At 41.3% G+C, this 26,779-nt stretch overlaps 1 long non-coding RNA gene across 1 annotated transcript; it reads right to left on the reverse strand.

Annotated features, from left to right (window-relative positions):
- Positions 1 to 14,540: 14,540 nt before the first annotated feature.
- Positions 14,541 to 23,707, reverse strand: LOC118883376. Its single transcript, XR_005016997.1, has 2 exons — positions 23,662 to 23,707; positions 14,541 to 14,599 (listed from the first exon to the last, which is right to left on the reverse strand). It is a non-coding gene; the product is annotated as an uncharacterized LOC118883376 (long non-coding RNA).
- Between the last annotated feature and the right edge of the window lie 3,072 nt (positions 23,708 to 26,779).

Consider the following 26,779-nt stretch of genomic DNA (forward strand, 5'->3'; position numbering starts at 1 on the left):
TCTTCCCCTCCCAGCTCTGCTTGGCTTTATTCTACAGATTCTCCCCAAATGGTGAGCAAGAGGATCACTGACAGCTATACTTCCCAGCTTCGCAGCCCCCAGAAAACCCTTCCCCAGTGTTTGTAAAGCCATCTTAAAGCGGACTCTGCTTGTTCTTTTTTGGATCTTATGTCTGCAACGCCCCTCAGTCATCACTGAGCCTGGGGGTACCAGGAACTTTGACAAGCCTGGGTCTCATGGCTGCCCCTGTGGCAGTGAGTTTACAGCCCCATCAGGACCACGTGAAATTGGGGAGGAGTATCCCAACACAATGAGAATGAGGTTGGGGTACTGAATGGGCAGAGGACATCTACCTACAATGGTCCACTGCAGGATTTTCGTATTGCCCAAATGGCAGGTAAGAGATCGGCATTTGTGTGTGTACTTATCTAAAATATTCCAACCTGTGAGGTTGTGTATAAATATAAAATATCTGGCGAGTGGGGAGAGACGTAGCAGCTGGGGACAGCCCTGCCATCCAGGTTTCAGTGGCTTATGTCTAAGCTTTTCTTTTTTTTTCAGATATAATTGACATATTATATTAGTTTCAAGTGTACAATATACGATTCGATATTTGTATATATTGTATATATTCCAAAATGATAAACACAAAAAGTCTGGTTAATATCCATCACCACACATATTTACAAATTATTTTTCTTGTGATGAGAAATCTTAAGATTTACTCTTTTAGCAGCTTTCAAATATACAACACAGTATTATTAACTATAGTCACTATATCGTACATTACATCCCCAGGACTTGTTTTATAACTGGAGGTTTGTACCTTTTGACTCCCCCTTCACCCATTTCGCCTACCCCACCTCCTCCCCGCCCCTGGGCAACCACCAATCTGTTCTCTGTCTGAGTTTGGGAATTTTTTTTGTTTCCTTTTTTGGATTTCAAATATAAGTGAAATTACATGGTATTTGTCTTTCTCGCTTATTTCACTTAGCATAATGCCCTCAAGTTCCATCCATGTTGTCACAAATGGCAAGGCTTCCTTCTTTTATATGGTTCAAGAATATTCCATTGTGTATATGTATATATACCACATTTTCTTTAGCCCACTTTTCCCACATTTCCACACTTCCCCTAGGCCTTTTGTACCTTATATGAGCATTTTTTCACTATTGGAAAGAAAATAAATATTTGCTAAGTGATGCTTAAATGGTGGTGGAAAGCTAATTTTTTTCTTTTATTATGTTTGTTGGGACTCAATCTACTGAACTTGACAGAGTAAAACCTGCTTTCTGGCATTTTGTTAACAAAGTCAGTATTAACCTATATTTTATCATCAGTTGTATTTTCTATTGAGGAATGTTTGAAAGGTATTGATAAGAGACATCATAAGAGGTATTGATAAGAGATGTTTCATAGAGAAATTCATTGTATATTTTAGAGGTAAATTATATGTATTTGTCCTCAATTCACTTGAATTCTACTATTTAAAAAGATGGATATGGGATGTCCCTGGCGGTCCAGTGGTTGGGACTCCACGCTTCCAATGCAGGAAGGGCGTGGTTTTGATCCCTTGTCGGGGAACTAGGAGCCCGCACGCATGCCGTGTGGTGAGGCCAAAAAAAAAAAAAAAAAAGAATGGTTAGGTGTCTAATGCACAAACACATTTATGATTACCGTTATGGGATATAAATGATATATTAAGTTGCATAATGATTTAAGTTCCATTCAAGCAATAGATTTGAAGGTAAAAATGGTATGACATATAAAGTTCCTGTATGTAATATGTTAAAATAGAAAACTAATTATGAGTTTGCATAGAATGACGTGTCACTTGCAATGGATTTATTTCTAGGATCTAACAACTCAAAGACAAAGGGCTGGAGGTGACCTGTTATTCAACACTTCAGTAAAACCAGCAAAGATGCTACTAAATGCTAATTCAAGCACATTTTCAAGTTTTTACTGTTTTATAATAAGTCTTAGACAAGATAGGTTAAATATAGGATGCTAATTGAATCTTATAAATTATTAAAACTGTGCTAAATATCCTAGAGGTTACATAAAATATAGCTCTATGATAGACACTAGACAATATATTACTTGAAGACTACAATTGAGAATGACAGGATTTGTGCTAGAATTAGTAACCTAGAAGTAATTTTCAAAATTCAACTTATGATAATTGAGATTATATAAATTATGCATCATTATCTTCACATAGCAATATTTTGTTTAAAATACTAGAAGCAGGGGACTTCCCTGGTAGTGTAGTGGTTAAGACTCCGAACTTCCAATGCAGGGGGCACGGATTTGATCCCTGGTCAGGGAAGTAAGATCCCACATGTTGTGCTGCATGGTAAAAAAAATAATAATAATAAAATAAAATACTAGAAAGGGAAGTTCCCTGGTGGCCTAGAGCTTAGGAGTCCAGGCTTTCACTGCCATGGCCCGGGTTCAATCCCTGGTCAGGGTACTGAGATCCCGCAAGCCACACAGCGTAGCCAACAAAAATAAATAATAAAATAAAATAAAATAACTTACTAGAAGAAAGTGATTCTGTACGTATTAGGAAAGTCACAAAAACAGAAGCTCACTGTAGTGAACACCAGGTGATTATTAGAAGATGTTCCTAATCATCTGATCTTGAGATGTCGTGCTCAACTGTAAACTTGAAATTATAAAACTTTTATCTTGGCATCAATATTTAGGATCCTTTATTAATAAATCAAATGATTTACAGTGATTCATAAAATAAATAATTTAGCATATCAACTAGATTAGTATTAACTTTAAAAAAGAAAGATGGTAACAGACCAGTTAGAAAAGTCATAAATTCCAAGTCTTAAAAATAATTTTTTCTCTTATAACTTTTAATACAGTTGGTAAACTGCTACACGTGCAGGAAAGTAAAGTGCAAATAATTGTAAAGATAATAAAACCACCCATAATTCCACTTCTCAGAGATAACTTTAGCATTGGATTGAAATCAAGCATAAAAAAGCAGTGTGATTCAGCATCTTAGGTCATAAGAGAATGGCACATTAAGACAACAATGAGGGACTTCCCTGGTGGTCCAGTGGGTAAGACCCTGTACTCCCAATGCAGGGGGCCTGTGTTCAATCCCTGGTCAGGGAACTAGATCCCGCATGCATGCCACAACTAAGAGTTCGCGTGCTGCAACAAAGAAGAAGTCCACATATTGCAACTAAGACCTGGTGCAGCCAAAATAAATTAAAAAAAAAAAAAAAGAGACAACAATGTGATATTAATACCACTATGCACCACTTAATTAGAATTAGCTAAAAGCCAAAGCACTGACAACACCAAATGCTGACAAGCTGTGGAACAATAGGAACTCTCATTTATTGCTGGTGGGAATACAAAATGATACAGCCACTTTGGAAGGCAGTTTGGTGGTTTCTTACAAACTAAATAACATCTTACCATATGATCCAGCAATCGCTCTTCTTGGTGTTTACGCAAAGAAGTTGAAAATTTGCGTCCACACAAAAACCTGCTCTTGAATGTTTAGAGCAGATTTTTAAAAAAATTTTTATTGAAGTATAGTTGATTTACAATATTGTGTTAGTTTCAGGTGTACAGCAAAGTAATTCATTATATATATATATGTATATGTATATATATATACATATATATACACACACACACACACACACACACACACACACACACACACACACATATATATATTCTTTTCCATTACAGGTTATTACAAGATATAGAATATAGTTCCCTGTGCAACAGTGGGTCCTTGTTGTTTATCTATTTTTTTTAGCATTATTTTTAAAAATTAATTTATTTTTGGCTGTGTTAGGTCTTCGTTGCTGCCTGCGGGCTTTCTCTAGTTGCAGTGAGCAGGGACTACTCTTCATTGTGGTGTGCAGGCTTAGTACCTCTGTACCTCTGTACTAAGAAAGGATAATAATTACTTACTTTAGAGCATTGTTATAAGACTTAAATCAGCTAATACATTAAAGTGCTTATAGTAAATTATCTATAAATGTCAGTCATTATTAATTCAACCTGCTCCTTCCTCAATTAAGATGCATTAAAGAGTTCTCATTCAATTTTATAGTATTCTGTTTTAAGTTTTGGTATTTTAACTTTACTGTAATCATCGTGTATTAATTTCCTATGTCTGCTGTAACAAATTATCACAAACTTGGTGGCTTAAAACAACAGAAATTTATTATCTTACAGTTCTGACGTCAGACGTCCAAAATCAAGGTGTTGGCAGGACCACTGTCCCTCTGGTGGCTCCAGGGGAGAACGCTTCCTTGCCTCTTCCACCTCTTGGGGTGGGGGGGGGGGGCGATGTCCCAGGTGTTCCTTCACTTCTGTATACTGTCTTCAGTGTGTCTGTTCCCAAACTCCCCCAACCCTTATAATTGCATTTAGGGCCCACCCTGATAATCCAGGATAAGTTCCTCCTTTCAAGATCCTTACCTCCATCACATCTTTTGTTATACAAGATAATGTTCACTCTTTAGGGATTAGGACAAGGACATGTCTTTTTTGTTTGTTTGTTTGTTTTTGTTTGTTTGTTTGTTTGTTTGTTTTAATTAATTTATTTTTGGCTGTGTTGGGTCTTTGTTGCTGCGCACCGGCTTTCCCTAGTTGCGGCGAGCGGGGGCCACTCTTCGTTGTGGTGCGCGGGCTTTTTAATTGCGGTGGCTTCTCTTGTTGCGGAGCACAGGCTCTAGGCGTGCGGGCTTCAGTAGTTGTGCACGTGGGCTCAGTAGCTGTGGCTCGCGGGCTCTAGAGCGCAGGCTCAGTAGTCGTGGCGCACGGGCCCAGCCGCTCCACGGCATGTGGGATCCTCTCAGACCAGGGCTCGAACCCGCGTCCCCCACACTGGCAGGCGGACTCTCAACCACTGCGCCACCAGGGAAGTCCAAGGACATGTCTTTTCAGCAGCCACCATCAGTCCACTACACATAGCAAAGTGGGATGCAATAGCCTTTTGCCGTCTTGTGTAGGAACCCAACACCACTCAGGATATTGTTTCCCTGAGGGAATGAGATTGATGTTCCATAGGCCAAAGAATTTCTACAAGTAACCATTTTCTTAATTTTTAAAAAAGTATTTGAAATGTTTTACTGGTTTAAAAAATTTTTTTCAAGAGTGGTAGGTGCTTGCTGAAGATGTCGAAGAGGTGTCTATGTTTTGGTACACAAACCACACTTCTTGAAGCTCTCTGCGTATCTCTTCTCAGCGTTCATTTTCTCAGCTTCAACGTCATTTCTCTGACATTGTTGTCTAAACCAGCACCACTGCCCTGGTGCCAGTCTCATTCCCAGTCGCCTTTTTATTCCTTTCATTGCCTTTGTTTCTAGTCCTCTGAAGTTCACCTTCTTCCTCCCCCACCCCACCCCTCCATTCCCTCCTGTTCTCCATATACACATATAACCTGAGCTCACCCTCTAATAGACAGGACAAAATACTACCCTTATGCTGTGCTAGAACTTGTTTTTATTTCCCCTCCCTTCCCCTTCCCTCTCTTCCTTCTTCCTTCTTATTTTCTATATTCCTTCCTTTCTTGTCAAGTTCTTTGTCTACTTGCTTATTACCTGTCATTGTTTTCCTTCCACCTGGAACATAATTGTTCCTCAGTACATGCTTTTCAAATGAATGAGTGAATGAATGAACTAAGGTAAAAGTTTCTCCCTTCCTGTCCCTTTTCTCCCAGCCCTTAAGGGTAATGAATATAAACAGTCTGGTCCCTATGTTTTTAGCTATTTTTCTACCCTTTTACTATGTAAATATATACACACAACCTGGGCCCACTCTCTAATGTATAGCACTACATGCTATATACAGTGCTGTGGAATTTGCTGCTTCTTTTCTTTAATTCAAAAATGGAACATGGAGCAGAAGCAAGAAGAGCTATAATCCTGCAGCCTGTGGAACAAAAACCACATTCACAGAAAGATAGACAAGATGAAAAGGCAGAGGGCTATGTACCAGATGAAGGAACAAGATAAAACCCCAGAAAAACAGCTAAATGAAGTGGAGATAGGCAACCTGCCAGAAAAAGAATTCAGAATAATGAGAGTGAAGATGAACCAGGACCTCGGAAAAAGAATGGAGGCAAAGACTGAGAAGATGCAAGAAATGTTTAACAAAGACCTAGAAGAATTAAAGAACAAACAAACAGAGATGAACAATACAATAACTGAAATGAAAACTACACTAGAAGGAATCAATAGCAGAATAACTGAGGCAGAAGAACGGATAAGTGACCTGGAAGACAGAATGGTGGAATTCACTGCTGCGGAACAGACTAAAGAAAAAAGAATGAAAAGAAATGAAGACAGCCTAAGAGACATCCGGGACAACATTAAATGCAACAACATTCACATTATAGGGGTCCCAGAAAGAGAAGAGAGAGAGAAAGGACCCAAGAAAATATTTGAAGAGATTATAGTCAAAAACTTCCCTAACATGGGAAAGGAAATAGCCACCCAAGTCCAGGAAGCTCAGAGAGTCCCATACAGGAAAAACCCAAGGAGAAACACGCCGAGACACATAGTAATCAAACTGGCAAAAATTAAAGACAAAGAAAAATTATTGAAAGCAGCAAGGGAAAAACAACAAATAACATACAAGGGAACTCCCATAAGGTTAACAGCTGATTTCTCAGCAGAAACTCTACAAGCCAGAAGGGAGTGGCATGATATACTTAAAGTGATGAAAGGGAAGAACCTACAACCAAGATTACTCTACCCGGCAAGGATCTCATTCAGATTCGATGGAGAAATCAAAAGCTTTACAGACAAGCAAAAGCTAAGAGAATTCAGCACCACCAAACAAATGCTAAAGGAACTTCTCTAAGTGGGAAACACAGAGAAGAAAAAGACCTACAAAAACAAACCCAAAACAATTAAGAAAATGGTCATAGGAACATACATATCAATAATTACCTTAAATGTGAATGGATTAAATGCTCCAACCAAAAGACACAGGCTTGCTGAATGGATACAAAAACAAGACCCATATATATGCTGTCTACAAGAGACCCACTTCAGACCTACAGACACATACAGACTGAAAGTGAGGGGATGGAAAAAGATATTCCATGCAAATGGAAATCAAAAGAAAGCTGGAGTAGCAATACTCATATTAGATAAAATAGACTTTAAAATAAAGAATGTTACAAGAGACAAGGAAGGACAGTACATAATGATCAAGGGGTCAATCCAAGGAGAAGATATAACAATTATAAATATATATGCACCCAACATAGGAGCACCTCAATACATAAGGCAACTGCTAACAGCTATAAAAGAGGAAATTGACAGTGACACAATAATAGTGGGGAACATTAACACCTCACTTACACCAATGAACTGATCATCCAAAATGAAAATAAATAAGGAAACAGAAGCTTTAAATGACACAATAGACCAGATAGATTTAATTGATATTTATAGGACATTCCATCCAAAAACAGCAGATTACACTTTCTTCTCAAGTGCGCACGGAACATTCTCCAGGATAGATCACATCTTGGGTCACAAATCAAGCCTCAGTAAATTTAAGAAAATTGAAATCACATCAAGCATCTTTTCTGACCACAATGCTATGAGATTAGAAATGAATTATAGGGGGAAAAAATGTAAAAAACACAAACACATGGAGGCTAAACAATACGTTACTAAATAACCAAGAGATCACTGAAGAAATCGAAGAGGAAATCAAAAAATACCTAGAGACAAATGACAATAAAAACATGACAATCCAAAACCTATGGGATGCAGCAAAAGCAGTTCTAAGCAGTTATAGCTATACAATCCTACCTCAAGAAATGAGAAAAATCTCAAATAAATAATCTAACCTTACACCTAAAAGAACTAGAGAAAGAAGAACAAACAAAACCCAAAGCTAGCAGAAGGAAAGAAATCATAAAGATCAGAGCAGAAATAAATGAAATAGAAACAAAGAAAACAATAGCAAAGATCAATAAAACTAAAAGCTGGTTCTTTGAGAAGATAAACAAAATTGATAAACCATTAGCCAGACTCATGAAGAAAAAGAGGGAGAGGACTCAAATCAATAAAATTAGAAATGAAAAAGGAGAAGTTACAACAGACACCCCAGAAATACAAAGCATCCTAAGAGACTACTATAGCAACTCTATGCCAATAAAATGGACAACCTGGAAGAAATGGCCAAATTCTTAGAAAGGTATAACCTTCCAAGACTGAACCAGGGAGAAATAGAAAATATGAACAGACCCATCACAAGTAATGAAATTGAAACTGTGATTAAAAATCTTCCAACAAACAAAAGTCCAGGACCAGATGGCTTCACAGGTGAATTCTATCAAACATTTAGAGAAGAGCTAACACCCATCCTTCTCAAACTCTTCCAAAAAACTGCAGAGGAAGGAACACTCCCAAACTCATTCTATGAGACCACCATCACCCTGATACCAAAACCAGACAAAGATGTCACAAAGAAAGAAAACTACAGGCCAATATCACTGATGAATATAGATGCAAAAATCCTCAACAAAATACTAGCAAACAGAATCCAACAACACATTAAAAGGATCATACACCATGATCAAGTGGGATTTATCCCAGGAATGCAAGGATTCTTCAATATATGCAAATCAATCAATGTGATTCACCATATTAAAAAATTGAAGAATAAAAACCATATGATCATCTCAATAGATGCAGAAAAAGCTTTTGACAAAATTCAACATCCATTTATGATAAAAACTCTCCAGAAAGTGGGCATAGAGGGAACCTACCTCAACACGATGAAGACCATATATGACAAACCCACAGCAAACATCATTCTCAATGGTGAAAAACTGAAAGCATTTCCTCTAAGATCAGGAACAAGACAAGGATGTCCACTCTCACCACTATTATTCAACATAGTTTTGGAAGTCCCAGCCACAGCAATCAGAGAAGAAGAAGAAATAAAAGGAATACAAATTGGAAAAGAAGAAGTAAAACTATCACTGTTTGCAGATGACATGATACTATACATAGAGAATCCTAAAGATGCCACCAGAAAATTCCTAGAGCTAATCAATGAGTTTGGTAAAGTTGAAGGATACAAAATTAATGCACAGAAATCTCTTGCATTCCTATATACTAATGATGAAAAATCTGAAAGAGAAATTAAGAAAACACTCTCATTTACCATTGCAACAAAAAGAATAAAATACATGGGAATAAACCTACCCAGGGAGACAAAAGACCTGTATGCAGAAAACTATAAGACACTGATGAAAGAAATTAAAGATGATACCAACAGATGGAGAGATATACCATGTTCTTGGATTGGAAGAATCAATATTGTGAAAATGACTATCCTACCCAAAGCAATCTACAGATTCAATGCAATCCCTATCAAATTACCAATGGCATTTTTTACAGAACTAGAACAAAAAAATTTTAAAAATTGTATAGAGACTCAAAAGACCCCGAATAGCTAAAGCAGTCTTGAAGGAAAAAAGCAGAGCTGGAGGAATCAGACTCCCTGACTTCAGACTATACTACAAAGCTACAGTAATCAAGACAATATGGTACTGGCACAAAAACAGGAATATAGATCAGTGGAACAAGATAGAAAGTCCAGAGATAAACCCACACACCTATGGTCAACTAATCTATGACAAAGGAGGCAAGGATATACCATGGAGAAAAGACAGTCTCTTCAATAAGTGGTGCTGTGAAAACTGGACAGCTACATGTAAAAGAATGAAATTAGAACACTCCCTAACACCATAGACAAAAATAAACTCAAAATGGATTAGAGACCTAAATGTAAGACCGGACACTATAAAACTTATAGAGGAAAACATAGGAAAAACAGTCTTCGACATAATCACAGCAAGATCTTTTTTGATCCACCTCCTAGAGTAATGGAAATAAAAACAAAAATAAACAAATGGGACCTAATGAAACTTAAAAAGCTTTTGCACAGCAAAGGAAACCATAAACAAGACAAAAGGACAACCCTCAGAATGGGAGAAAATATTTGCAAACGAATCAACAGACAAATGATTAATCTCCAAAATATATAAACAGCTCACGCAGCTCAATATTAAAAAAACAAAAAACCCAATCCAAAAATGGGCAGAAGACCTAAATAGACATTTGTCCAAAGAAGACATACAGATGGCCAAGAAGCACATGAAAAGCTGCTCAACATCACTAATTATTAGAGAAATGCAAATCAAAACTACAATGAGGTATCACCTCACACCAGTTAGAATGGGCATCATCAGAAAATCTACAAACAACAAATGCTGGAGAGGGTGTGGAGAAAAGGGAACCCTCTTGCACTCTTGGTGGGAATGTAAATTGATACAGCCAGTATGGAGAACAGTATGGAGGTTCCTTCAAAAACTAAAAATACAATTACCATATGACCCAGCAATCCCACTACAGGGCATATACCCAGAGAAAACCATAATTCAAAAAGGCACATGCACCCCAATGTTCATTGCAGCACTATTTACAATAGCCAGGTCATGGAAGCAACCTAAATGCCCATTGACAGACAAATGGATAAAGAAGATGTGGTACATATATACAATGGAATATTACTCAGCCATAAAAAGGAAAAAAATTGGGTCATTTGTTGAGACGTGGATGGATCTAGGGACTGTCATACGGAGTGGAGTAAGTCAGAAAAAGAAAAACAAATATCATATATTAACGCATATATGTGGAACCTAGAGAAACGGTACAGATGAACCGGTTTGCAGGGCAGAAATTGAGACACAGATGTAGAGAACAAATGTATGGACACCAAGGGGGGAAAGCAGCGGGGCGTGGGGGTGGGGGTGGGATGAATTGGGAGATTGGGATTGACATGTATACACTGATGTGTATAAAATGGATGATTAATAAGAACCTGCTGTATAAAACAATAAATAAAATTAAATTTAAAAATTCAAAAAAAAAGGAACATGGACATCTTTCCATGTGATACACACACATACATCTCATGTTAACCAGCTACATTCCATTCAATAGTTTGGATGTATTTTAATTTTTAACTATCTCCCATTGATGTCCACTTAGTTTGCCTGCTGTTTTTGTTTTTGTTTTTTCATTGTGAAATAATTGCAGCCCTTTCTATAAATGAATGGTGTTTGTGCTATGCTCTAATGTAGGACTATCAGACAATTTTATCTCCCTGGTATGATTGCTATTTTGAAATTTCTGCTCCTGTAGCCTCTTGCCTCTTAAACTATTTTAAGATTTAATATACAATTTCAAGAATCTGGTGGCACACAGTTTGTAGAACTGTGTTTCTCAGAATTTGTCCATGGTCCTGTGTCTCTGTGTGTACTATTTGTTAATAGTCTGTGAAGAAATGAGTACAGAAATTGAGAATACATGTTTAAACACTTTAATAGCTATTTGACAGAGTAATGTTTTATATATACATATCTGTTTATCTAATAATGAGAATTTGGCTTTGTTGTTCATATGTGTTTGTTTCTTAATTTCATTTTTCTAGTAATTCATTTTTATTGAATTTTACACAAGCAATTAGTTTGAGTCACACTATTCTAGAGTGCTTGGTAAATACTTTATTTGTGATTGCATTATTCTGTCTTCATTTGGGAAGTAAAGATATTTTAACAACTTAATGGCTCCCTTTTAAGTTTCCCCTTGATTTTAGATTTTCATTGACTTCCAGTTAACTAATGTCACCTCTATTTCTTTCTTTCTTTTTTTTTAATAAATTTATTTATTGATTGATTTTTGGCTGTGTTGGGTTTTCGTTGCTGCGCACAGGCTTTCTCTAGTTGTGGCGAGCAGGGGCTACTCTTTGTTGCAGTGCACAGGCTTCTCATTGCAGTGGCTTCTCTAGTTGTGGAGCACAGGCTCTAGGCATGTGGGCTTCAGTAGTTGTGGCTCACGGGCTTAGTTGCTCCGCGGCACGTGGGATCTTCCTGGGCCAGGGCTAGAACCCATGTCCCCTGCCTTGGCAGATGGATTCTCAACCACTGCGCCACCAGGGAAGCCCGTCCATATGAATTTTAAGATCAGTTTGTTAATTCCTGCAAAGAAGCCAGCTTGGATTTTTATAGGGGTTATATTGAATCTATAGATTAACTTGGGCAGTATTGCCATTTTAACAATAGTAAGTCTTGCAAATCTGTACATGGGATATATGTCTTTACTTCCTTTATCAAATTTATTCCTAAATATTTTATTCTTTTTGATGCTGTTTCATATGAAATTGTTCTCTTACTTTCAATTTCAGATTGCTTATTGTTGGTATATACAAATACAGTTGGTTTTTTTGTATTGATCTTGTATCCTGCAATCTTGCTGAACTTGTTTATTAGCTTAAATAGTTTGTGTATTCCATACATTTTTTCATAATATGTTTATACCTTATTATTTTATTTATCCATTTTAGATATTATCCTAGTACGGTGTATAAGGATTTAAATAGCTTAGCTACTTCCCTACCTCACTGCTTACCTCCCTTTATTCTCATCATTGCTTATATGATAGCTATGTGAATATTATTCCCTGATGAGCCAAGTGGCATGTTGTGATTTTTTTCCCTGTCTTATAAGCATTTTCTGACATTAATAATTGCCTCTTTAACCTTTTTACTTTTTATATTCCTAGTGCCTTGGGAAAAATTCCTGACATATGCTAGGAGGTAACAAATATTTGTTAAATGAATGAATGTAATTGCTTAATTTTACGGATACCTATCACAAAGTCTTCCCACATTCTTTTTTTTTTTTTTAATTAATTAATTATTTATTTGGCTGTGTTGGGTCTTCATTGCTGCGCTCAGGCTTTCTCTAGTTGCGGTGAGCAGGGGCTACTCTTTGTTGCAACGTGCAGGCTTCTCATTGTGGTGGCTTCTCTTGTTGTGGAGCACGGGCTCTAGGTATGCAGGCTTCAGTAGTTGTGGCACGTGGGCTCAGTAGTTGTGGCTCGCGGGCTCTAGAGCGCAGGCTCAGTAGTTGTGGCATACGGGCTTAGTTGCTCTGCGGCATGTGAGATTTTCCCGGACCAGGGCTTGAACCCGTGTCCCCTGCATTGGCAGGTGGATTCTTAACCACTGTGCCCCCAGGGAAGTCCCCACATTCTTAAAATACAGTTTTCCACTTGGTCAAAAGTATCAGATAACGTATCAGTCAGAACATAGGTCAGGTGGTGGTAACGAATTACCCCCAAGTTCCAGCAACTAACAAGAGCAAAGTTTTTTGTTTGGTTTTTCTCATGATATAAGTCTGTCAGAGTTCAGCTGCATGCTGTCTCTACTCTGGGGCTGAGTGAAGAGCAGCCTCTGTTTGGAACGCAGCGGGTCGTTGGCAGACAGGAAAGGGCCTGTGGCAGACCACACACTGGCTCTTAAAGCTTCTACTCAGAAGCAACTCATCACACTTTACTCACCATGTATTGGGCCAAGTAGGTCCTTTGGCAAAGCTTGACATCCACAGGGCAGGGATCTGTAGTCTCAGGAAAGGGCCCTGAAAGGAGTGGCATCATGGGAAAAACCAAAATATTTGGCAGAAGGGGAACAGTCTTCCACAGGTAATTTATCAGATCTGTTTTCTCCAGGAGTCATGCCACCTAAGCCTTGCGGTCTCCTGTTTTGCTCTGGATTGTTTGCCCTTAGGGCCTGCCCCACCGCTGTCAGGCAGGGACTTCCCTTTCCCAACGCTCTTGGGAAATCCCTTCGTGCGTCACATATACTGAATACCTGTTTACTGGGTCTGGTTTCTTTCCCCTTCTTTGTTGACTTTCTCATTTGCTTTCACTCTCCCAGTAGAAGGAGAAAGCAGGCACAGGAGGTAAATTTTGAGACCCTTCAGGTTTAAAAATGTCCTTACCGTTTTACATGATTAACAGTTTCACTGAGTATAGAATTCTAAGTTGGAGATCATTTTTCCTCAGAATTTGTTGTAGGTATTTCTTCACTAACTTATAGATTTCATTTTTTTTTTTTTTTTTTTTTGAGAAGCCAATGCTGTTTTTTCTAATTCTTTTGTATGTGATATGTTTCCTCTCTGGAAACAAAAGTTCTAGAAGATTTTGGATTTTTTTTTTTTTTTAAATCACTGAAGTACTAATTTTCATGATGACATGCCTTTGAATGGGTTTCTTTTTCAGTCATGTGTGGGGTGCTTGATAGCCTCTTTTGATCTAGAAATTCCTATCCTTCAGCTTGGGGAATTTTTCTTTTACTGGTTCTTTGGTAATTTCCACCCCCTCATCTACTGTTTTTGGAACTCTCAGTAGTGGGATGCTTCATCTCCTTAACTGATTCTCTAAAATTCTTTTCTTTTCTTCTTTCAAAACTATTGTTCAGGAAATTCCCTGGCGGTCCAGTGGTTAAGACTCCGCACTTCCACTGCTGAGGGCCTGGGAACCCTGGTTGGGGAACTAAGATCCCACAAGCTTTGTGTGGTGCGGCCAAAAACAAAAACAAAAACAAAATTATTGTTCACCTCTTTGCTTATTTGTTTCCGTTTTTTTTTTTAATTTTCTTTTTTTGGGGGAAGCTGTGTTGGGCATTTGTTGCTGCGTGCGCAGTTTCTCTAGTTGTGGCGAGCAGGGGCCTCTCTTGCTGTGGCTTGTGGGCTCCAGACGTGCGGGCTTCAGTAGTTGTGGCATGTGGGCTCAGTAGTTGTGGCTCGCAGGCTGTAGAGCGCAGGCTCAGTAGTTGTGGCTCACGGGCCCAGTTGCTCGATGGCCTGTGGGATCTTCCCAGACCAGGGCTCGAACCCGTGTTGCCTGCACCGGCAGGCGGATTCTTAACCACTGCGCCACCAGGGAAGTCCCTGCTTATTTGTTTCTCATCTGATTCTTTTACTTTAATGTTTACTTCAGTTATTTTAAATTTCTGAGAACACGTTTTTCAGATTATAAATTTTTTTAAACCATCCAGTTCTTTTTATTTTTTAAACATTTATTTGTATTATTACGTTATCATGAATAACAAGCTCTCTGTTAGATTCCAAACTTTCATTTTATTTTATTTTATTTACTTATTTCTTTGTGGCCTCACCACGCAGCACTTGGGATCTTAGTTCCTCAACCAGGGATCGAACCTGCAACCCCCTGCACTGGAAGCGTGGAGTCCTAACCACTGGACCTCCAGGGAAGTCCTGATCCAGTTCTTTTTTTTTTTTTGAATTTTATTTTATTTATTTTTTTATACAGCAGGTTCTTATTAGTTATCTATTTTATACACGTTAGTGTATATATGTCAATCCCAACCTGATCCAGTTCTTTTTAAAGGATACAATATTGCCTCTAAACTCTGATTAATGATATTTTTTAAAAAAAACAAACTTCTGGGCTTCCCTGGTGGCACAGTGGTTGAGAGTCCGCCTGCCAATGCAGGGGACACGGGTTCGAGCCCTGGTCTGGGAAGATCCCACATGCCGCGGAGCAACTAGGCCCGTGAGCCACAGCTACTGAGCCTGTGCGTCTGGAGCCCGTGCTCCGCAACAAGAGAGGCCGCGATAGTGAGAGGCCCACGCACCGCGATGAAGAGTGGCCCCCACTTGCCACAACTAGAGAAAGCCCTCACACAGAAACGAAGACCCAACACAGTCATAAATAAATAAATAAATAAATAAATAAAACAAAAAAAACAAAACAAAACAAAAAAAAACAAACTTCTGTTCCTTGCGTTGTCTCTCTTTCATCTTAGTCCTTTTTTTTTTTTTTTTTCCCTTTTCCTTTCCGGTCATTGTCTTTCATGTTAGATACTTTCTTCCTGTGTCTGGGAGGCACAAAAAGCTGCCTAGGTCCCTGTGCGTGGGCAAGGCTTATTAACGTGTAGGATTTACTGCACGTGATGAGGCAGTAAGCCTGGTTGTGTTGCTGTTGTTTGTTGTTGGGTAGCTCCAGCAGTATCTGTAAATCTTTCTCTGCAGCCAACCAGATTCTTCAGGGAACTCTCTAGTCTCTTGCCTGGGTGTTAGCTTGCCTGCCACACTTCCGGGAGCTGGGGGAGGCCGTTAATTAAGATAGACCTGCTATCTACTGAAGAGATCCAAAGTGCAGGGGCTTGAAGAACAAAGTTGTCTTTTGCATAACTGTCAGGGTTGGGTAAATGGACTCTCTGTCCCACCTGGTCATTCAGGGATCCAGTTTCCTTCTACTTAGGTACATCCCTAGGGCAACAGTTCTCAAAGAATGGTCTCTGGACCAACAACATCACCTAGAATATTGTTAGAAATGCACATTTTCAGGCCTACCTTAGACTTAACATATCAGAACCTTTCAGGGGTGGGGCTTAGTGTTTTCATAAAACCTCAGGTGATTTTGATCCCTGGCAAGGTTTAAGAACCACTGCCCGAAGGCATTGTCCTTCTCTATGTAATTGAAACAGGATCTCAGACTAACCCTTGTCCCAACCTGAGGAAAGGGGAAAAGCCAGGAGCAGTTCAGGTACAGGAAAGTGTCTGTTGACATTCCTCTGGTGAGAGCTTAGTCATCTGACCACTCTTAGCTGCAGTGGGACTAGGGATGTACTTGCCATCTGCCATCCCACTTGCCCAGCTACAACTCAGCTGTCATAGAAGAAGAGAGAATGAATTTTGGTGGTCACGTAGCCGTCGCCAAGAGAGAGGGAAGGGTTTTGTACATGTGTCAGGCCCAGTTCACTTTCAACAAAGCCCTTGTGGTCAGCCTTCTACCTTTGCCTGCCCTGGGCCTGGTGTTCCCTGGGTCAGCTTCCCCAGAGACTAAGCCTCCCATCTCCTTGGGGGACTAAACAAAGGAGAGTTGCTTAGTTGTTTGCTGCAGGGGTAGAAACTAACTTATTGGCTCCTTATACAGAGTTTTCAATCAGTTCTTATGCTGTGAACTCAATTCATTATCCCCTCTAAGCACTATCTGGTGCCTCAGTTTCTGGGCTGTTCCTGGATTCTTCTTGGTAAATCCGTTCATTTTTCACCGGGCACTTAGGTTCTGCTTTCTTGGCTCATTACATTAGCCATCACTTCTTCATCCACTGTGTACATATTCTCAACCTTCTTAACTATTTTTTGTTCACTAGTGTTTCTTTTATTTTTCTTCCTGAGCTTATAACTTTCGAATTCTTTGACTTTGTTATAATAAGATGTTGGAGGGACAACAGATAAATGGATGTGTTCAATCTGCCATTTTTAACCAGAAGTACCAACTTGAACAAATGGTTTCCATGTACCTTTCATTAGGAGGGAGGTTTCTTCTGGAAGTATGGAAAGAGAATGTTGCCTGCCATTCCAATAAACAAAGAATATTGCCCTCCATCAAGCCATTAGCCACTGCAGCCACCAACACCTCCCCCCTCCACCCATCAGTGTGCCCTTAGGGGAATTCAGGACAGAGAAAAACAGGAAGCATTCTGTGCTCTGAATACTGGCCCTAGGTAGTTGAGATGCATATCTAAGGAAAACTTTCAATGAGACCAGACTCTTGTATCTTCCCATACATAGAAAAGCACTAAAATCATTAACTCGAGATGTTTGTTTTTGTGATTAGCAGTAATCTTTTTTTTTTTTTATAAATCAAGACTCTATGGCTATTTTTTATATTACACTTTTTCAACTTCATGGGATTCAAATTTTCACAAACTATATCTTTTTTTTTTTTTTAACTTTGGGTTTATTTATTTATTTATTTATTTATGGCTGTGTTGGGTCTTCGTTTCTTGTGCGAGGGCTTTCTCTAGTTGTGGCAAGTGGGGGCCACTCTTCATCGCGGTGCGCGGGCCTCTCATTATCGTGGCCTCTCTTGTTGCAGAGCACAGGCTCCAGACGCGCAGGCTCAGCAATTGTGGCTCACGGGCCTAGTTGCTCCGCGGCATGTGGGATCTTCCCAGACCAGGGCTCGAACCCGTGTCCCCTGCATTGGCAGGCAGATTCTCAACCACTGCGCCACCAGAGAAGCCCAAGCAGTAATCTTTTGATGTTTGACTACGTGGGGTTTTTTTGTTTTGTTTTTTGTTTTCTCAGCAAAAACTCAAATATATCCTGGCTCCTCCCTTATCTCCTTAGAGCAATTCCTCAGAGCTACTGAGAGGCTGTCTCCCAGGCTATAGTCCTCAGTAAGGTCCCCAAATAAAACTTAACTTGCAACTTTTAGGTTATGCATTTTTTACCATTGGACTTAACCACTGTACCTCTGGGGAATTCCCAAGTTGTGCATTTTTTTTTTTCAGTCGACAGTAGAGGGTAGAACTCTCTGAGAAAAGAGAAAGGAGGGACTTTCCTGGTGGTCCAGCGGTTAAGACTCCACACTTCCACCGCAGGGGGCACAGGTTTGATCCCTGGTGGGGGAACTAAGATCCCACATACCATGGCGTGGCCAAAGAATTAAAAAAAAAGAAAAACAAAAAATGGCGTGGCCAAAGAATTAAAAAAAAAGAAAAACAAAAAAGAGAGAGAGAGAGAAAGGAAAACTTTCAGAGTACATAGAGATGGCTAAATGGCACGAAATACAATTAATTGCATCATTTCAAGTTTAAACTAGCAAAATTCATTGAAATATGACTTTGGAAAAGACTGAATACTGAACTAACACTACCTTCTATTTTAAGTAAGGGCTGGCAAACTTTTTGTATAAGGAGCCAGATAGTAAATATATTCAATTTGGCGGTGGTGGGGGGGGGGGGGAGAGGGGGAGGGGGTCCTACAAACTCTATTGCAAATACTTAACCCTGCAGATGCATGAAAGCAGCCGTAGAGAACTTCCCTGGTGGCGGAGTGGTTAAGAATCCACCTGCCAATGCAGGGGACACGGGTTAGAGCCCTGGTCCAGGAAGATCCCACATGCTGCGGAGCAACTAAGCCTGTGTGCCATGACTACTGAGCCTGCACTCTAGAGCCCGTGAGCCACAACTACTGAGCCTGCGTGCCACAACTACTGAAGCCTGCGTGCCTAGAGCCCGTGCTCCACAACAAGAGAAGCCACTGCAGTGAGAAGCCCGTGCACCGCAATGAAGAGTAGCCCCCACTCGCCACAACTAGAGAAAGCCTGCGTGCAGCAACGAAGACCCAACACAGCCAAAAATAAATAAATAAATAAATTTATTAAAAAAAAAAAAAAAAGGCAGCCGTAGACAGTATGTAAATGAAAGTGTGTGACTGTATTTTAGAGAAACTTTATTTACAAAAACAGGCAGCAGGCCCTTTTTGACCCATAGGCTGTAGTTTGCTAAACCCGCTTTAAAGCATTAAACATAATTTTAGACATTGGGCCGTCAATAGTCCTTTCAAGATGACGTTTTAGATCTTAGAATTAAGAAAATGGAGACTAGAGACTGGCGAGAAAGACCTACAAAAATAGGGTCAGTTGGTGGAATGTACGTCATTATACCTTTGGCCAAACCCGTAGAAAGTACAACACAAACAGTGAACCCTCATGTAAACTATGGACTCTGAGTGATAATGCTGTGTCGGTGCAGCTCCATCAGCTGTCACAAATGTAAACAGGGTGTTGGTTCAGGTGGAGGGTGTGGGTAATGGGGAGGCTGTGCGTGTGGGGGGCAGGGGTATATGGGAAACCTCTGTACCTCCTGCTCAGTTTTGCTGTGAATCTAAAACTGCTCTAAAAAATAAAGTTTATTCTAAAAAATGATCCATTGATGATTAAAGATGGGGCGGGGGCAGGAATTAGCAATGTAATGGCCTTTTTTTTTTTTTTTTTTGGTTTTTTTTTTTTTTTTTGAGATTTTTTTTAAACATCTTTATTGGAGTATAATTGCTTTACAATGGTGTGTTAGTTTCTGCTTTATAACAAAGTGAATCAGTTATACATATGTCCCCATATCTCTTCCCTCTTGTGTCTCCCTCCCTCCCACCCCTCTAGGTGGTCACAAAGCACCGAGTTGATCTCCCTGTGCTATGCGGCTGCTTCCCACTAGCCTTTCTTTTTTTAAAATTTTTTTAATTTAACATCTTTATTGGAGTATAGTTGCTTTACAATGGTGTGTTAGTTTCTGCCGTATAACAAAGTGAATCAGTTATACATATACATATGTTCCCATATCTCTTCCCTCTTGCGTCTCCCTCCCTCCCACCCTCCCCATCCCACCCCTCTAGGTGGTCACAGAGCACCGAGCTCATCTCCCCGTGCTATGCGGCTGCTTCCCAGTTCCTAGCTGGGAATTGGAGCCTTTAGCTCCATCTACAGGCAGAGTCCCTCTGTGTGAATTTCAGCCGTGCCTAAATATTTCCCAAAATGTGCTCCCTGTATGTGCTCCCTGCCAAAAAGCTCTTAGAGTCAAATAAGTTTGGGAAACAGAGCATAACCTATCCCTTCTTGGAGACTTCATCTATATTGGCAGAAGAAAGCCTCTGAGAAAGTCTGCACTAAAGAAGCTTCTTTACCTTTGTTGAACTCACAGCTTCTTAGACATTTAATCAAAGAAGCCATTCCTCACATAACATCTATTAATGTCTGTTGAAATGATTCCATGGAATTATAGTACATGATATTCTGGATCAGTCCTATTTATGGTCTGGAATTTGGTCAAAAGATTCCATACTTGTTATTGTTAATCCTGTTTTCGACTGGTTCTGGCTTTGTATTCTGAATTTAGGGGATCCAAGGATAATTCTGACAGTATCCATTGAGCCTGCTGCTAAAAGAAGCGCTGGAAAAACTGACCTGATAGGATCCAGTGATGAGTGTTTTAATTCCTTTTGTTCTATAAGGGGGAGACAGACACTTACTCACTGGATACAAGTGGAAAAATGGCACTAACTTGGGAGTGGGATTGGAGGGGTTAGATCATTTCTGACCTAAGGGTGTTAAGTAAGCAACCAGCTGGCTTCAGGCAACCGACTGAGCCCACAGCCTAGAGACAGAGTGGTTACGTTTCAGGCCGCCCATTCACAAAGCCCTGGCTGAGGGCTCAGTAGGTCTGGAGATCCAGTGCATCTTACGCTCACTCTTTTCTTGGCACAAAGGTGATGTCTCCTTAGTAACACTTGTGCTTATGGAACTGTGTCCACCCAGAGGGGTACATTTAAAACATCCTCATAAAGGAACTTGTAACATAATAAGAAATATATATTTGGTCTTGGCCCCGAGTTTCTGACACAGAGCTCCTAAAATCCTTGTAATTTCCTGAATGATAAGGGCGTAGGAGCATCTTTAATTATACTATTTAGTCTTTCCTGACACAAGAGCTTCTAAGTTCCTTGGAGTCTCCTGAGTGAAGTGTGTGTCTTTTTTGGGTTTTTTTGTCTGTTAATGAGATGACTAGTAGCTGGGGCCCCTAGATAACTACAGGAGGTAGGTCGGTCACCAGCAAAACCAAGTCTTGGCTAAAGGGTTAGAACTTTCAGCCTCATATTCCCACCTCCCTGTTGGGGAGGGTACAGCCAAGAAGCTACTGCAAGCAGGGAGCACAGTGTGACAAAATCTCATTTTGTAGATCAGTATCCGCAGCTTCTTGAAGAACCTTTACTAGAATGGACTGTGAGAGTAATTTAGGGGGAGCGTCTTTGGTTTTGAAGGAGGCAGAGGCAAGAGCCTGCTTGGGTTCAGCCAGGACCCACAGCTCACTGTTGAACTGTGGACGAAGAAGGTCACCTGCCATAGTAAACAAAGGATATTCTGGCCATCAAGCAAGTCATCAGCTACTGCAGGCATCCCCCCCCCCACGGGATTCAGGATGACAAAAGCAGGATACTGTCCCTAGATAAGACTGTCAACTGAAAAAAAAAAAAAAAAAAAAGCACAACCTAAAAGCTGCGAATTGTGTTTTATTTGGCAGACAAAACTGAGGACTTAAGCCCAGGACACAGTATCTCAGATAGCCCTGGGAGACTGTTCTGAAGAGGTAAGGAGGGAGCCGGGGTATACAGGAGTTTTTGCAACAAAAGACCGGGTAGTCGGAACATCAAAAGATTACTGTTAATGAAAGAAAACCAGACATCTCAAGTTAAGGAATTTAGTGCTTTTCTGTATATGGGAAGATGCAAAAGTCAGGGCTCACTGAAATCATTCCTTTGATGCGCACCTCAGCGATCTGGGGTCAGTATCCTGTTCTTTCTCATCCTGAGTCTCCTCAGGGTGCGCTACGGGGGGGGGGGGGGGGTTGGTGGTGGCTACAGTGTCTGATGGTCGGCATCCTATTTCCATCCTGAGTCCCCTCAGGGCTCACCATCAGGCAGCTGTCACGTGATGGCTTGATGACTGCCACATCCTTTGTTTACCGAAATGGCAGGCAACATTTTTTTCCATTGATAAGGTGCGTATTCATGGAATAATTTAAATGAACTCAGACTCTTGCATCTTCCTGAACCACTGGACCACCAGGGAAGTCCCTGTTTTTCTTTAATTAACAATAATCTTTTGATGTTCCTACTACCTGGTTTCTTGCACAAACTCCTCTATATCCTGGCTCCTCCCTCACCTCTCCAGGGCAGTCCCTCAGAGTCATCTGAGAGGCTGTCTTCCAGGCTTAAGTCCTCAGCAAGTCCGTCAAATAAAACGTAATTCTCAACTTTTAGGGTGTGCATTTTTTTAATCAACAGAACAATGACAGATAACTATACTTGATCTAGACACAAAGCAGGTTGTTTTTGAGGGAACAGCCAGCCTTCTGCACTGGATAATAGCCACTACAATATCTGTTTACCCTGAGAAGGGAGATGGCCTAACTCCCTCTGAAAACACCAGTGGAACACTCCAGAGGAAGCAGCTGATATGCTTCATCTGCAAACCCCGTGGGACTGGCTTCATTATAGTATACTCACCTGCTGACTATGCCCATCACCTGAGTCATGGTGAATGTTGTGGTTAAGGGGGCCCCTTTTGCCTTGGCACCTTCTGTAACCTTAGTGTCGCATAATCGAGCAACAGTCTTGGAATTTGCTACCTTAGCTTCTCCTCACAGGTCTTACAGATGCTTATAAAAACATTAGGTTAATTAACAAGAGAATGGGGAGAGGCAGAGGGAAGAGTCAAGGGACTGGTCTTAGGAGGATGAAAACTTTAAAATTGGAAATAAGGTGAATAAAGGAAATATTGATGGGGTGAACCAAAGAGACAAAAGAAAAAGAAGAGTCATGGAACTCATCCCAGCAGGGTGGAAAGATTTAGATGGTTATTTAAAAATGGGTCGCATAAAAAAAATAAAAAAAAAAATAAAAAAATAAAAATGGGTCGCATAAAACTGACATTGATGGGGTTAAAACAAAGATCTTACCACTGCACTGTCAAAGGTTGGGCAGGCCAATGGGACTCCCAAACAAATCAGCTTTATTTACCCCAGTTTGGAGACATTTTAAAAACTGGAAAGCAAAGTTTACAATGAGAAACCTGACCTGCAGCCCCTTGGGGCAATAGTCAGATTAGTTAAGGTAAAGATTGACAAAAGGGTCAAGGTCCCTTGGTTCAACTCCCTTTGCTGGGGACCCAAAGCCGTACACAGAAGAGTGGTAAAATATGGTCAGAGGATGCAGAAGAGAAGTTTCCAAGTCCTTGATATGGGAGCCCCATGCACTGAGCCCCAACCATATTGGTGAAATCCTGCCACTTGGGCCACTTAGATGGAGAGAATGAAGAAATGTGATTGTTGTTTTTTTGGCTGTGTTGGGTCTTCATTGCTGTGCGTGGGCTTTCTCTAGTTGCGGCCAGTGGGGGCTACTCTTTGTTGCGGTGCGCAGACTTCTCACTGCAGTGGCTTCTCTTGTTGCAGAGCATGGGCTCTAGGCACGTGGGCTTCAGTAGTTGTGGCACACGAGCTCAGCAGTTGTGGCGCACGGGCTTAGTTGCTCCGCGGCATGTGGGATCTTCCCGGACCAGGGCTCGAACCCGTGTCCCCTGCATTGGCAGGTGGATTCTTAACCACTGCACCACCAGCAAAGTCCCTGTTTTTTTTTTTTTCTTTTAATATTTCTTTATTTATTTGACTGTGCCGGGTCACACAGGGATCTTTTTTTTTTTTTTCAGTTGCAGCAAGCAGGATCTTTTAGTTGCGGCATGCAGGATCTATTTCCCTGACCAGGGATAGAACCTGGGCCCCTTACGTTGGGAGCAGCATGGAGTGTTAACTACTGGACCACCAGGGAAGTCCCTGATGATTGGAATGCTTAAGTGGGTTTATGTAAAGAAATTGTGTCTCCTTTACCTTCCACAGTGTTTAGTCTAGTGGTGGTCCTGCCAGTGAGACTCTTGGAAGGTCAAGGGCATACTCCTCAGTGCAATTGCAGGCAAATTAGGGAGCTAGGAGCATAGGGTCCCAAAAGGTTGGAATGGCTCTGAGGAGGAATGGAAAACGTCATTCAAACTCAGTAAAGTTTGGTGGTCAAAGTTGGGGTGAGCAGCCAAGCTTTGAGGTCGCAGTGATTTATTATCCACGGACAGCTGGGCAGGCCCTAAGGGAGGATATCTGGAGAGATGAGGATGCAGGGCAGGTGCATCCCTGGGCTTAGAGGCTAGTAGGTACTGGATAGAAGTTGTGTATCAGGTCTTAAGAAATGGGGTGTGTGTGTGTGTGTGTGTGTGTATTGGAGGGCAGTTGGCAGGATGGAGGTTAAACCCAGCAGAACCCCGTGGGGATCCTGGGCACAGAAGCCTTTCTGTGTCTCCCGTTTCTTGTTTGTAGGGAACAGGCTTTAGCCTCCATGACCTTCCCCGAGTTCCAAAGGTTCAAACAGTTGCTAAACACGGAAGGGAGGAGATGTGGAGACAAGGGAGGAACACTCAAAAGAAACAATAGTGCAGCCTTGGGGCAGGGTCCTTGTCCTGGTCCTCAAGGGATACACATGACAATATCTTTAAGCTCTTCTACATTCCTAAAACCCCCAACAAATGGAAGATGTTAACTGCTTGATGAAGCAGTCTTCATTCGAGAGAGAAGATCACAGTTTGGTAACCTTGAGAACCACAGAAACTCATCAGGAGACCCCCTGAGGCCAGATTAAAGGAGTGCAGGCCCTGTACACACTCTGATCCTTATCAGCAACCCCACCCTTGAACCACTGCTATAAACCTCCTCACCAAATCCCCCTGGGTTGGAACACACAATTTTTGAGGGCACAAGCCCACTATGCCCCCCTTTGCCTGGCAAAGCAATAAAGCTACTCTTTTCTACTTCACCCCAAACCCTGTCTCTGAGATTCGATTTGGCACTGGTGCACAGAGGCCAAGTTTTCAGCATCAGAGGGAACCATACTGGAACTTGGGCTGAGGAGGCAGACAGATCCTCTGGCCCTACACAGCGGCAGGGGTACAGAGTGGCACCAGACAATCTTAACATTCCCAACAGACGTCACTGTCACTGGCAGGTGGAGGGGAGGAAATAAATCTTTTCCCTCTACCCTTCTAAGTTCTCAACTGGGACCCCTCTAATAAAAGCCAGATTAACAAGAGAAAAGCAAATTTATTTGATGCAAATTTTATGTGACACAGAAGTCTTCATAAGGAAATGAGGACCCAAAGAAACAATGAAACTTGCGTGCTTTTAAGCTAGGTTTGATGAAGAGTGGAAAGTCGGGGAAAGATGTGATGGGACAGAGGTCATGAGGTCAGTGGAATAAACTGGCTGAAACTTAGCAAGGCCTGTTCATGCGTATTCCTCTCTGTGTCCTTTCATCTTTGTGAGATAAGGATACTCCTTTCCTCTGGGTATAGAGGGAGGACACATCTCACATATGACCTGTTTCAGGGGAAGGTCAGAAAGTCTTGTACATGCTGTTTCTCAAGTTCCTTCAGCTTAAAATATTCAATATGCCAAGCTTCCATATTTTGGGGTAGCCCCGGTCGCAGACGTGTACATTGAATTAATAAACGAACAACTGGCTTGCGTCTGCCGGTGATGCAGGGGTGGGGCTGGGAGAGGAAGGAACAGCCTGTGCCCTGGGTGATGCACACTCCTGACATTGCCAGTCGGCCTGACCTCGTCTGTCTGCCTTCCGCTGGTCCCTCCCTGGCAGCATGGCGCACTGCCAACTGCACAGAAACACAGCGTGACTAAATGTACAATCGCACGTTACTGCCTGGGCCTCTCCTCCAGCATCCAACCTACCCCTTCCTCTCTTCTGCTGCTGCAGCTGTTGACTGCCTAACTTGCTCGAAGCCTCCGCCTTGACCTGGGGAGGAGAGTGGATTAGAAAAGTGTATGAAGTCCTCTGGAACCCAGTTTCTGTAATCTCCATCATTCAGGCGTGCAGCTGTCTTCAGTAGTTGAGGGAGGCGTTTGATGAGTGAAGAAGCTGCCTTGATTCACGCAGACCCAGGTGTCCACGGAAGGAAAATTTCAATGTCACCTTTATTTTAACGCAAGAGCAATAGAGTGAAAAGACAAGGTAATGTATTTCAGTGAATGTGTGGAGTTTTAAATGTGACCCTAAAGTTCTTTGACATGCCTGCCATGGAGGGTCGGAGTCAGGTCTTGCCCCTTGAATCTGGGCCCTGTGACTAGTTGACCAACAGAATATGGCAGAATTTGCAGCACATCTGTGCCTGCTTCTGGGCCCAGGACTTAATAGTGTCCTTGACTTCCTGTTGTTTGGAACCCAGCCACCATGCTTTGAGGAAGCCAAGCAGCTCCACAGGCCACAGGTAGGTGTTCTGGCTGACAGCCCCAGACGAGGTCCCAGTAGATGGCCAGCATCAACCACAGGTGTGAGTGAGTGCGTCCTTATGTGGTTCGGGCTCCCAGCCTGTGAGCTGCCCTAGCTGATACTGCAGGGAGAAGGACAGGTCACTGAGCCTTGCCCAAACTGCCTGAACTAAATAAACCACTGTTGTTTTAAACCACTAATTTGGGGGTTGGTTTATTG

This window comes from Balaenoptera musculus, chromosome 17, assembly GCF_009873245.2.
Source record: "Balaenoptera musculus isolate JJ_BM4_2016_0621 chromosome 17, mBalMus1.pri.v3, whole genome shotgun sequence".
Classification (NCBI taxonomy): domain Eukaryota; kingdom Metazoa; phylum Chordata; class Mammalia; order Artiodactyla; family Balaenopteridae; genus Balaenoptera; species Balaenoptera musculus.